Here is a 12,782-nt window from a genome sequence, read left to right as displayed (position 1 = left end):
GAACATTTTATGAGGATAGATGTGACAGCGGTAAGAGAGGTTATACACTATACTGTCATAGTGACATGTCAGCAAGTGAAGGCAGGACAGTATCAGATTTCCAATCCTGCCTTCACTGAGCTGGACATGCATCCTCCCATTGGCTCACCGAGAAGACAATGCCACCAAATGACATAACGACAGGGAAGGCCCTCACCTTTTCCACATCATATTTCTAAATAGCCTAGCTTTGTGTAGTAGGGTGCATGGGTGTAGGGATACATGGAAAGACAAATATGAATGCTACCTTGGAAGGAGCTGTGCACATACTCAAAACTGTACCAGGTAGCACATTAGCTTTCAGCAAGCCTGCAATGTAAGGTGTGATACAACACCTGTGTGATGTGTGCAGTTTTGTTGCACCTAGCTCATATTTTGTGGACACCTAAATCCTATTCTGCTTTTTAAGTATGTATATGCTGCCATTTTATCACATTTCCTACATTATATTGAAGCTAAACCAACACTCTTTATACCTGTAGGCATGCCAGTAAGACGAGGACTAGATGTATATATGCTGCTCATTAGGGATGTGCAGAGCAAAAGTTTATGTTCATAAGTCCATAAGTCGAAAGGGGGTCCCATTTGCGGTCAATATGGACATATGGAGAATTCCATAAGTTGAGTCTATGTCCATACGTGCAAATAAAAATTTAAACCCCTCACCCTCCTGACCCCCCCTGACCCCCCCAAGCTGGCCAAAAGTTCCTTTTGGGTGCAATGAGGGTCCCGGAGCGATCGCGCGGGGAATCACGTGACCCCGCATCACTCCGACGTGACGCCGATGTCACGTGCTCCTCGCAAAGGAGTTCAGAAATGGCGCCCTGACTCCCTGCTGTACCACCAGGGAGTTTTGGTAAGTCTTGGGGGGGGGGGGGATTAAGGAGGGTGAGGGGTTTAAATTTTTATTTAGGATCAACAATCGCGATTTCCAACTTATTCAACATAGCTATGTTGAATAAGTTGGAAATCCGATCGTTTTCGCCTCATCACTTTTTTAAGTTAAAAAAAAAAAAATAAGTTGCGTTTTACATTTAAGTTCAAAACGAATGCACACCCCTACTGCTCATCAGTATGCTGATATGAATCCTAGTGTACACTGTCTCCTTAACTGCTGAGGTACTGGTGTGAGGTCATTCTAGCCATGGCCATGTTACTGTAAGTTCACCCACTACAGGGGTATAACTTCACCTGCACACCTTTAAGCACTTCGTAGTAAGTGTATAAGATTCTAAATCTGTGGTTCAAACATTTAACTGTCTAACTCTTACTTTCTCATGGGCATTTCACCTTCACTGTTCCTTGAGATTTATAGCATTTCTATAGGTGTAGCTCTCCAGGATCAAGGAACATGTGGACTGCCATTACACTTATAGCAGCTTGCATCCACATGAGAGCACTAGAATGGGCTCCGCTGATGTGGGCTCACAGGCCACACTGTGCTAGGTAGGCCATTAAGTGTAATGCCACACGTGCCTCTTTTACTGTAACTATCAGGCAGAAACCATGCTGGCAGTGACATTTCTTTTATGTAATGTTGTAACAAAGTGGTGGATGCCACAAGAAGTCTTTCTCAAATTTTTATTGAAGGAGACGTAAAATATCATATGCAAGTGCCCGACTCTGGCCGAGTTTCGCCACCAGCGGTGGCTGCCTCAGGAGCTCAACTTGTGTCGTGTTTTGATTAATAAATATCCAGGTCTTAAACAAGACTCTACAACAGCTGATTATTAAACAGACTTTGGAAAACATGTACGGGCAGTGGTGCCCCTGCCTCTCATTCACTCCCAAATGCACTGATATTCATGTGCCGATATTATTGAATGCGCTTGCAGTGGCAAGCGTCAGCGGCAACACGTCTATCCCGTATTCACTCAAGCAAAAGTTTTTTTTTTGTTTGTGTCTAATGGCCATTAGCCATTAGACACAAACAAAACTGTCTTACCTACGAGCCAACCGTCACCATACAGGCCGGCCTCAAAATTCTCAAACAGCCTCAATTGCCTAAATATAAAGGAATCATGTGCAGTTCCCAGGCACCTGGCCACCACATCCAAGATGCACATTCCAACATTGTAGACCACTTGGATGTTGATGGAGTGGAAGAGCTTTCTGTTGTGGTACGTCTCCTCCCTCTGACGGGGTGGAATGATGGCCACATGAGTGCAGTCGATAGCTCCAACAACATTGGAAAAGTGTGCAAAGGCATAGAAACCTCTCTTGATGTCCATTAAGTCTTGCCTGTTGCAAGAACATTTTATGTAGTGATTAATGCAGTCAGTGATTGCTTTGATAACCTGGTCGAGACAGCGTGAGAAAGTGGTTTGGAACATTTCCCCCATGACCCAAACTGTGCTTTGCAAGGAGCCACTTGCTGGGAAATGGAGGGCAGCCAAGAGTTTGGTGAGGCTGGGGATGTCATGGGACCTTTGGTTGGCTGGATCTAGATCCCCTCAAATGTCTTCATATAATTCTTGGATTGCCCGAGAGCTGAGGTGATACCTGCTAACCACAGTCCTCTGCCATGCCCAGCTTGGAGGTGTGTGAAGGAGAGATACACTCCCTGTATCTCCAGCGCTGTGGCCACCTGCGTTCTGGACATTGTTGAGGGACCTGAGCCAGCGGTACCAGAGCCTCTACCTGCATTATTGGTACTTCCCTTGATGGTCTTGGAAGTTGCCTTGGTTGTTGTTGAGGTTCTTCTTCTTCCACATAATGTCATCTATGGCGAGCATGGAGGGGCATAAAATATGCAGTACAAGTACACTCAACACAAACAAAATGGTAAAAATAGGAAATTTTATTGGTCCAGGAAGGCCTGGTAGGTGTGTTGGTAATGTTTGCAGGATTTATTGCACACAGTACATACTGTGATAATACTGCAGTCCACAATGTTGGCTACAATAAATACTTTTCGACCTTTTCCACCAAGAAAAAAGGTGTAGTTATTTCCCACAAAAACCGTCAATGATAACATGCGATAGGTATCACATACAGCGCTACCACCCCCTATGTTACAATTCTCCCATCCACACTCCACCCACTTTAATTCTGAATTTGCATATGGATTTTGCAATGTGATGTTTATCGTGTGTGTTACAATGTTATCACACGTGATAACACCGTAACACACTTGATAACAGCTTATTATAAAATGATGAATGAGCCTGTTAATTAGATAGCACTCAATATAGTGATATCTGGTTAAATATGTTAACCATTCCATGCCACACCTCCAGCCATACTTTCATTTTTGTGTAGGTAACTTTGCAAAAAAGGGGAGGATAATTTTAAAGGTCCAGATTTATGTGAGCCAATTTTACTCACATAAATCCTTCAAATATTCACTTCAGAGTAATTAAAGAGAAGAGGGCACTGATATCATTAATAGTGATACTGGATTTGTGTATGGGGAGGAACAGAAATGATATTGTAGAATTTTATCTGACTCATTTAAGAATAGCAACACTAGGACAAGGGATGGTAGTTAATTTCTCAAACTGCACCAAAGAATGTGGACTACAAAAATGGAACACTGGATGGTGATAATGAGTCCCTAAATTTTTTGTTGCTTAGATGATGAATCCTCTTTTAGAACAGGTCTCTTTTTTGTAGTGATTGAGACACTACAGTTGTTGAGGATGAACGATTATTCAAAAATAATATTTTTGAGAGGAGAGATCAAGAGAGATCAAGAGAGAATACCTCTGTATAGAGTCAATGTGACATGCTGTGTATATAACACTGTAGGAGGGGACACTTTCAACTCGGGGCAGGTTGGGGGGGGGGGGTAGGGTTTGGTATCTGCAAAGTTGATATCACTAATTAATTTCTATCATTTGAATCAATGAATGGTACCAACAAGAGAAGTTGATTACTACAAAGCAGTCTCTTCTGTATTGCACAAATCAGTACCTCTTGCTGGTACCTTTCATTGATAGAATTTCCTCCAGTCACATCAAATTTGAAGTTAATTCCTTTGAATGCATATGTAACTCCCCCCCTCCCCCCCCAAACTGTCCTGAGTTGAAAGTGTCCCCTCTTACAGTATTATATAGCATGTCACACTTTATCACAGACACTATTTCTGCTATATTTATAGCATTTTGATGAATCTAGGGAATATTTTGATATAATTATATTTTTCCTGTTGACCATTGTGCAGGATAAGCACAACAGAGGAGAAAGACATTCAATCATTATTTCTCAAGTGCTGCTTAGGTTTGACTCTGGTTCAGGCTCTTTATACTTGAAATGATAGTCTCATCTGGAATTCTTAAAAGCCAATGAAAGTGTTTAGAGATTTTAGATGTTTCATTTTGTCAGTATCTATTGTGAAGCATCAAGTCTCCTTTCAGCCCAAAATAATGGAAATATTTGATGAATTTAAATAATTTAATGAGCAGCAAAATTATGAAGGTCATTAAGAATGTAGCAATTATTTGGGGAAAAATAATTTAGTTTCTTCTTTTCATTTGGGATAGATTATTCCTCTAACTTTTTATAATTATTCCAATCTGACTGAACATCATTCAGTTCAAACAAGAGCTCATTTTTCTAAGACAATAATGCATGCAGTTCTAGAGATAGCTAAATAACAATGGACTCTTTTACCTTTTTTCAAATCAGAAATCCTATTTAAAACTTCAAGGTTTGAATATTTCATAATAAAAGACCAGTGTGCAGTAAAGAACATCAGTTTTATTCTTTAAATATTAAAACAAGTAGAGATCCAGATGTAAAACTTGAATTAAAAAAAGCGGAGAAAATGAAATGCAAAAGGTTTGCATAAAGCCTGCATGCACAGATTTGAAACATCCCATTTTTGGTACATCAATTTAAACAACTCTACAAAAGATCTCATTTAAGCAACAGTTTGTGTAAAAAGCAAAACAAACAAACACAAAAAGCCAGTGGAACATTTATCCTACTGGTGCCATTGGTCAGCTCCTGTCACATGGTAGGAGCTGAAAATGGCGCCGGCCATCCATTGCTCCTGCTATGTGACAGGGGCTGACCAATGGGACCGGTAGCCCCTGTGACATAGTAGGTCAAAGGCTATCAGCACCATTTTGAATACCGGCAGCCGAGGGTGTGAGTGCAGGAGATGGCTCCCAGACTCCCCGCTGGACTACCAGGGAGTTTTGGTAAGTCTCGGGGGTGGGGGGGGGGGGTCATGAGGGTGAGGGGTTGTAGTGAATTTAATTTTAGCCGTGAACTGAATAAGAATTAATGTATAAATGTATTGGGGCCCCCCTTGCCGAATGCAACGTATCTGCCCCATGACGAATAGGAATCCCGAATGCAACGTATGGCGTCCCTCTGCACATCCCTTATTCACACTTTCTTTGTAGTATTCTCATTACAATGGTGCTGTAGAATATGGTACAACACAACACTTTCAGCAGTTTCATGTGATGGAACAAGAATTTGGCATCCCATTGGTAGTTGATAAGTCCCAGCCCCCATCTACCATCCTCTCATTCCTGGATATAGAGCTCAATTCAGAACTCATGGTGTCTAGACTGTCATTGGACAAGCAGGAGGTGATGGTCTCTTTGGTGGGCGAAGTGGCCCATCAGTCCAAAGTCACTTTCAAGCACATGTATTTTCTCATTGGCCACCAGAGTTATGCCTATGGATCATGTATTCCTCAGGTGCCTTACTTTGTCTACCAAGAGCATGATGCACAATCACCACTGTATTTATATCACCAGTACTAAGTGCAAGAACATGGCCATATGGCCCTTTTTCCTTGAAGGCTTCAATGAAGTGACAGTCTGGCTGCATCCTCTGGTCTCCAGCGATTACTTGAAGCTCTTCTCTAATGCAGCAGGGACCATTGCATTTGGAGTGTATTTTCAAGGAGCTTGGTGCACAGCCACTTGGCTGCTGGACTGGGTACAGCATGGGGTTACGAGGAGCATTACCTTTCTTGAGTTATTTCCTATTGTGGTAGCTCTGCATTTTTGGGGCTACTAACTGAAAAATTTGAAGGTGGTATACTAGTGTGATGACATTTCCATAGTTGATGTGATCAATACCAAGTCTGTGAAGTATTCCATTGGCATTGAGCTGCTCAGAAAGTTTGTACTGTCTTGCCCACAACTAATTGCTTCTCGAGCACATCATGTTCCTGGAACTTGCAATGAAATTTCCAATTCCCTTTCTCGTTGCAAATGGTCCTGTTTCTGAGAGTTGGTCCATAAGCAGACCTGCTGGGGCAACCTATGCCGACTTAGCTCTGGGCCTTTGGAGTGCTAGAACATGGGACATACTGCAAGGCTCCATCATCCTATCTACCTGAAGAGCGTACACCAGAGGATTTGATGTTGTTATATCCTTTTTATCTGGTAGAGGTTGGGGTGATGAGACAATCCCTGAGTACTTAGTTGAGGATATATCTTTGAGGCCAAGTAGGCTGGCATATTGAGTGGCAGTGTCAGATCTAACTTCATGGGTTCAGCCTTCTGTGTAAAGGCAAGGAATTGGTTAAGCCCCATGTCTACATTTCTGGCAAAGCACGTAAAGGCAGGCTGGGTCCGCAATTAGGGCCCGTGGGCAGATGCGTCATCCCGTTATCTATAATTTTCTCACCTTCCTATTGCAGGCTTTACCAGGGGTGTCAGTCTCATCATATGAGACAGTGCTGTTCTGTGTGGCTTTCACAGTGGCCTTTTGTATGGCACTATGATTAGGGTGCCTGGTGGTGGGCACAGCGATGACCAATGATCACGGAGGATTGACACTTTTTGCTGTCACAATTTCTGGGAACCAGCCAAGCCTATTGATGCAACACTCAAAAACGGATTAGAGTGGAAGAGGCCAGTGCTTCTTGATATTAGCCATGCCTTGTCTTTTAACTTGCCCAGTCATGAATGAGGCAGCTTACTTGGCTATGCAGCTGGCCGGAAGGCATTATTTCCTAGTACATGAGACCCTCTGCTCTCTGGGCCAATTCCAATTCTACGTGGTGTTCAATCTGGCACCAGAGGTGATAAGCTTGCACACTTCCTATTATAATATTTATTCATTATGGATAGGTGCGGCTAGTAGCTTAGTGGCTTCAGTGGTTCCACTACATGCCATTCAGTGGTTGGGGAGGTGGCACTCTGCGGCATATGTTTCTTATATTAGGCATGAGGACAGTATCATTGGAAGTACTAATTATTATTTGCTCTAAGCTTCCTGTTGATACTCATCCTTGACAGGTACCAGAGATGAATGCCGGATGATTTGGTTCTTTGATAATTCCCTTATTCATAGGGCACAAAGGCTTTATTCATAGGGCACAAAGATAATTCCTTTATTCATAGGGCACAAATGGTGAGTCCTGGAATGACAGGAGTGTAGCACTTTGCAGAAAAATGGCTGGGCAAGTCTGGAATGTGTTGGGCATAGTTGGTCACCTTCCTTCATTTACAGTTGGTGAACTTGGCTAACCTGGTTGACTAACATGTAGTCCTGGTTATTCACCTCAAGGGGAATGACATTGGCAAGTACTGTACATGTCTTCAACTCTTGAAGGTGATGATGTGATGTGGTCCTTATCTTATCTTTGATGCCGCAAACTGCAATCATATGATCGGAGGTCATTGCCAGCTTCAAGTTTGCTCATATGAGACTTTGGACAATGGGAGGTGGCCAGGATTAATAGCCATGTGGGCAAAGCCATTGCTATATTAGGCTGGTGCCATGTACAACATTGCGGGGTGATCCTTGATTATGTAGAGCTGTATGAAAATGATGGGGTACACCTTAACATGGATAGGGTAGATGTTATTGCTAAACTTTAGAGGAAGGCTATGTTGAACTAGATCCATGTTTTGGTTAGGCTGCAGTGCTTTTTCAGATCCTTGGCCATGGACTTTCTCTTCGGAGTTCATACCCTTCTTTTGCGGGTCCTCTGAACAGCAGCAATGGCTGCTTGTTGGAGGCCTCTGGTCCTGCCCCCGCCCCGCCCTGGACCACCCCGTCCCACCCCCAGACCGCCCCTTTTGTAAAGCCCTGGGACTTACATGCGTCCCGGGGCTTTATGTGTGTTGCCATGACTTTTTAAAATAGGCCCGGCACGCGAACCCCTTTGAAAATCTGACCCATATTGAAGTGGAGCAATTAAAGACAAAATTGCCTGGATGTTTGGAGCAGATAGCATTTTATAATGTAGCTACAGCAGTATTGGCCAAGAACTCTGTCATGTTAGAGACTGCTAATGAGTTGACTCTCATATGGACCTTTATTGTACCTTTATTGTACCTTGAATTCTGTGTACAATTCTGGTTGCCGCATCTCAAAAAAGATATAGTTGCGATGGAGAAGGTACAGAAAAGGGCAACCAAATGATAAAGGGGTTGGAACAGCTCCCCTGTGAGGAAAGGCTGAAGAGGTTAGGGCTGTTCAGCTTGGAGAAGAGATGACTGAGGGGGGATATGATAGAGGTCTTTAAGATCATGAGAGGTCTTGAACGAGTAATGTGAATTGGTTATTTACACTTTCGAATAATAGAAGGTAGGGATGTGCAGAGGGACGCTATACGTTGCATTCGTGATTCGGATTCATCGGGGAGCAGATACGTTGCATTCGGCCGTATGGCGCCTTGATGCGTTAATACGGCGATTTCTATTTGTGTGCCAGCTAAAATTCAAATTAACTACAAGCCCCCAGCCTCCTGACCCCCCCCCCCCCCAAGACTTACCAAAACTCCCTGGTGGTCAAGCGGGAGGTCCGGGAACCATCCCCTGCACTCACACCCTTGGTGCCGGTTTCATCATGGCGCCAATAGCCTTTGTCACAGGGGCAACCGGTGCCATTGGTCAGCCCCTGTCATATGGCCATCGGCGCCATCTTGTGCTCCTACCATGTGACAGGGGCTGACCAATGGCACCGGTAGCCCCTGTGACATAGTATGGGCAAAGGCTATCGACGCCATTTTGAGTAGTGGCATTGGACAGCCGGAGTGCAGGAGGTCGCTCCGAATCCCCCAGGGACTTTTGGCCAGCTTGGGGGGGCCTCCTGACCCCCACAAGACTTGCCAAAAGTCCAGTGGGGGTCCGGGAGCGACCTCCTGCATGCCATCCGTCCGATGCCAGTACTCAAAATGGCGCCGATCGCCTTTGCCCTCACTATGTCACAGGTACTGACTGTCGGCCCCTGTGACATAGTGAGGGCAAAGGCGATCGGCGCCATTTTGAATACTGGCAGCAGATCGCCTTTGCCCTCTCTATGTCACAGAGGCCGACCATCGGTATCTGTGACATAGTGAGGGCAAAGGCGATCGGCGCCATTTTGAGTATTGGCATCGGACAGCCGGCATGCAGGAGGTCACTCCCGAAGCTCCGCTGGACTTTTGTCAAGTCTTGTGGGGGTAAGGAGGCCCCCCCCAAGCTGACCAAAAGTCCCTGGGGGTCTAATGGGGGTCCCGGAGCAACCTCCTGCACGCCGGCCGTTCGATGCCAGTACTCAAAATGGCGCCGATAGCCTTTGCCCATACTATGTCACAGGGGCTACCGGTGCCATTGGTCAACCCCTGTCACATGGTAGGAGCACAAGATGGTGCCGATGGCCATGTGACAGGGGCTGACCAATCGCACCGGTAGCCCCTGTGACAAAGGCTATCTGCGCCATCATGAAACCGGCACTGAGGTTGTGAGTGCAGGGGATGGTTCCTGGACCCCTCGCTGGACCACCAGGGAGTTTTGGTAAGTCTTGGGGGGGTTCAGGAGGGTGGGGGGTTTATTTAAATTTTTATTTAGGTGGCCGTATAATTCGGGGGAAGATTTGTGTATTCGTGGGGAATCGCGATACATTTCGCTTCCCCACGAATACTACGAATAGTGCAATATACGTTGCGGATCGCCAATATGGCGAAAATGAATGCACACCCCTAATAGAAGGACTAGGGGGCATTCCATGAAGTTAGCAAGTAGAACATTTAAGACTAATCGGAGAAAATTCTTTTTCACTCAACGCACAATAAACGTCTGGAATTTGTTGCCAGAGGATGTGGGTAGTGCAGTTAGTATAGCTGGGTTCAAAAAAGGTTTGGATAAGTTCTTGGAGGAGAAGTCTATTAACTGCTATTAATCAAGTTTACTTAGGGAATAGCCACTGCTATTAATTGCATCAGTAGCATGGAAGTTTCTTAGTGTTTGGGTAATTACGAGGTTCTTGTGGCCTGGTTTGGCCTCTGTTGGAAACAGGATGCTGGGCTTGATGGACCCTTGGTCTGACCCAGCATGGCAATTTATGTTCTTATGTTCACTAGTTATAAAATAATTGCTCTGTGGTACATGATTAGATTAAAGGAAGAAAAAAAACAGACTGCATCAACTTGAGCGCAGTTGGAGAAAGAATAGGTCTACCTTAATATTAGAGCACTATAGAAAACAATTGCAGAAATATAGGGACCTTACAAACACAACAAAAAAGCAGTATTTCACAATGAAAATTCATTGAGCCATCTTTAATTCAGTTTCTGCTTTCCATGGTTAAATCTCTAATCAACTCTTCTTTTGACATTCAGTCAAATAGAAAATCATGCTTATCACCCAGTAAATTTATCAAGTTTTCAAAATTAATAAAAAAAATGTTGATGATTTAAGTATGTAGTGGGTTTCCTCCCATAACTTTATTATGATGCTGACAGTCATATATCAATCCAGGACATGTTGGGATAATTTCTATCTCTTGTCCAATATAAAGACACAATAAATTATAGCCCAATTAAATTTGTTTCATTGCGTGCTCAGCCTCATTCCAGCAAACGTCTTGAAAATACTTGAAACAGAAATATCTCTTTTGTAACCAAAATTGTAAATGTGCCTCTAAATGAGGGGGTGATACCGGATTCAATTAAAATAGAGTCACTTCAACCATTACTCAAAAATCAGTCCAGCAACCTCAAGGTGTTGGAAAGCTATCAGCCGATATTGTTGCTACCATTTTTGGCTAAGGTAATCAAGAACATAGCAAATAACCAACTCTCAAATTATTTTGAAAATAACACCCTGCTAAACTCAAACGAATGTGGTTTCAGAAAGAATCATACCACAGAAACATTGCTTCTGCTTAAAATTGACACTATTTGGCATGTCTTTGATAGTTGTTAAAGCTTCCTTTTGGTTTTTCTGGATATTTTAGCCATCTTTGATGCCATCGATCATAAAACTCTGGCCATGCAGCTCGAAGAGTTTGGCATTGCTGGGCCAGTTTAGAGATGTTTAATTCATTTCTAACAGGTTGTATTCAGCAAGGACAGATTGGTAATAGCATCTTGGAATAGCAATCAAATAAGAGGGGTACTCCACAGGGATCATCACTATCAGCTTCACTGTTTTATATCTATTTGGCCCCACTTTGTAAGTTATTTCATGGGATAGGGTTGAATTTCTGTATTTATGCTGATGACATCCAGTTTTTTGTTCCAGTCAGCAGTACAATTGCCAGTACTGTTAGATATTTGAAGGTTTATTTTTTCAGCCGTACACACATGGCTATTCCACAATAGGTTAGCTATGAATATTTCTAAAACTGAGAAAATTTATTTGACAAGGCAAGCTGTTATGAATAAATTCACTAAATTCTAATTCTATGGTCATAAAATCATTAAAACCACCTGTAAGTGATCTGAGAGTACTGCTCTAAACAATGCTTAATATGAATATACACATTAGTAACATAATCAAGATTGATAATTATATGCTGCAGATGTTAAGGCTTTGTTGGAACCAGAAGTTTGTGTGTTTTATTTTAAATAGATAGTCAGAAAGTCAGGCAACAAACGGAAGTTTGTGTGTTTTATTTTAAAAGGTAGTCAGAAAGTCAGGCAATAAAACAGAAGTTTGTGTGTTTGTATTTCCCAACCCTTCCACCCACCCCTAGCTCATCCTTTAATTTATAGACGGTGTCAATTTCACACTTAAAAAGTAAAAAAAAAATTAAAATTAAAAAAAAAATCAGCTTTTTAACTTAACTCAGAATTTCCCTATACCTTATCAAGAGTTTGATCATTCCCTTGTAGGTTACTACCAGATATATAGTGAATACATTTAAAGGACCCTAATTTGTATGCAATCCTACACCCATAGCAACCTAAAATTTAACTAGGAACTGAACAAATTAAAGATGAAGGCAGCAGTCCAGCAGCAAGAGGGGGGCCTCCCAGTCTTATGCATCGAGTGTGACACCTTTGCATTAAAGAAGTTGGCCATAGAGGCAAAAACTCACAGTAAAACTTTATTAAATATATCCGAAGCAGAAAGCCAATGAGGAAGTAAGTTGGACCATTAGATGATCGAGGAGTTAAAGGGGCACTTAGAGAAGATAAGGCCATCGCAAAAAAGATTAAATGATTTATTTGCTTTGGTGTTTACTGAAGAGGTGTTAGCGCCTCCGGCACAATCGGGACACAGTCACCTTCTCTTACCCACGGTCCGCCTGTTCAGGCTTCTTCAGTGATCTGTGCATCAGCGGCAAGCCACTGCCGCCGCTCCCCATCTTCTCGGGCCTTTCCACAGTCGTGGTGAGTGCTGATGCTGTCAGCGCTGATCTCACCAGGTGTCCCCTAGCTCGCGCACATGCCGAGATCCTGCCCCTTAAAGGGTCCATGGTGGGAAAACCAGGTCAGGCCCCTAGCTGACATCAGGACTCCTAGGCTTTTAAAGGAAGCTTCCCCTGCCACACTGACTTGGCAACAGGTCTCTTGCTGCCTCCTGCTTCTCAGCATTGGCCCTGCCCTCGATTCC

This window comes from Rhinatrema bivittatum, chromosome 1 (genome assembly GCF_901001135.1).
Source record: "Rhinatrema bivittatum chromosome 1, aRhiBiv1.1, whole genome shotgun sequence".
NCBI classification, from domain to species: domain Eukaryota; kingdom Metazoa; phylum Chordata; class Amphibia; order Gymnophiona; family Rhinatrematidae; genus Rhinatrema; species Rhinatrema bivittatum.
The sequence above is the reverse complement of the archived record's forward strand: the minus strand, read 5'-3'. Positions refer to the sequence as shown.